This window comes from Colobus angolensis, unplaced genomic scaffold (assembly GCF_000951035.1).
Source record: "Colobus angolensis palliatus isolate OR3802 unplaced genomic scaffold, Cang.pa_1.0 Scaffold36, whole genome shotgun sequence".
In the NCBI taxonomy this organism is placed as follows: Eukaryota; Metazoa; Chordata; class Mammalia; order Primates; family Cercopithecidae; genus Colobus; species Colobus angolensis.
In genome coordinates, this window is record NW_012116932.1 from 1183219 (window position 1) to 1184737 (window position 1519).

The window sequence follows — 1519 nt, forward strand, 5'->3', positions numbered from 1 at the left end:
TGGGATTACAGGCATGAGCCACCGCCCCCAGCCTTTTTTTTTTGTTAAGGAGTCTTGCTCTCTCTCCCAGTCTGGAGTGCAGTGGCGTGATCTCAGCTCACTGCAAGCTCCGCCTCCAGGGGTTACGCCATTCTCCTGCCTCAGCCTCCCAAGTAGCTGGGACTACAGGCACCCGCCACCACACCCGGCTAATTTTTTGTAGTTTTTAGTACAGAAGGTGTTTCACCGTGTTAGCCAGGATGGTCTCGATCTCCTGACTTCATGATCCGCCCACCTCGGCCTCCCCAAGTGCTGGGATTACAGGCGTAAGCCACCGTGCCCAGCCTACACCCAGCTAATTGCTTTTATTTTTTGTAGAGATGGGGGTCTCGCTATGTGGCCAGGCTGGCCTGGAACTCCTGGCCTTAAGCAATCCTCCTGCCTCTGCCTCCCAAAGTGCTGGAAGCCACCACACCCGGCCAGAATCTACATTTGACAACTCAGGCAGGGTGCTGCATGAGAGCCACTTAAGAGTTACAGTCTATCCTCATTCATTATTCATGGGTTCCATATGTGCAAGTTCACCTACCTGCTACATTTATTTGTAACCCCAAGATGAATACCTGCAGTGCTTTCAGGGTCACTTGCAGACATGCACAGAACAAGGAAAAGCTGGAGTTACCTACCACGCCTATTCCCACCTGAGGTCAAACAAGGCAACACTCTTGTCTTCTGGTCTCAGCTCTTACTGTGAATGAGCGTCCTTTCCTCAGCCTACTTAGTGCTACCTTTTTTCCATGTTTTGTGCTTTTTGTTGGTGAGTTTGCTGTCTATGATGGCACCCAAAGGTAGTGCTGAAGTGCAGTGTAGGGTGCAAGAAAGGGCTTATGGAAAAAATGCATATTAAAGAAGCTTCATTCAGGATAGTTACAGTGCTGTTGGCTATGAATTCAACATAAATGAACCACAGTATATATTAAATAAGGTGTCTTTCTTTTTTTTTGAGATGTCTCTTGCTGTATCACCCAGGCTGGAGTGCACTGGTGTGATCTCAGCTCATTGCAATCTCCACCTCCCAGGTTCAAGCGATTCTCCCCCTACAGCCTCCTGAGTAGCTGGGGTTACAGGTGAGCACCACCACACCTGGCTAATTTCTGTATTTTTAGTATAGATAGGGTTTCATCATGTTGGCCAGGCTGGTCTCGAACCCCTGACCTCAGGCGATCCACCCACCTCAGCCTCTCAAAGTGCTGGGATTATAGGTGTGTGCCACCATACCCGGCCTGGTGTCTTTCAACAGCAACACACATACAAGTTTACGTATTGACTGGTTGACGAAAACGTGACTTCCAACAATCTAACCCCGTATTTACCCTGAGGCAATGGTTCAGTACTCACTAAATCAGTGTTCGTGGCAACTTTATAGACCATAACTCTTGTGAATAACGAGAATTGACTGTAAATCAGTGGCAGCTTTGACAGAGGTGGGGGAAGGGAGGGCCTGAGAGCCTCTGAGAGGTCAGATAGTTCCTGACAGTAG

General features: G+C 48.8%; 1 protein-coding gene across 1 annotated transcript in view; it reads right to left on the minus strand.

Moving 5' to 3' along the window:
- Positions 1-1519, minus strand: part of ASF1B (anti-silencing function 1B histone chaperone) — a 21030-nt gene that overhangs the window by 3064 nt on the left and 16447 nt on the right. The gene's annotated exons all lie outside the window — the stretch shown is intronic.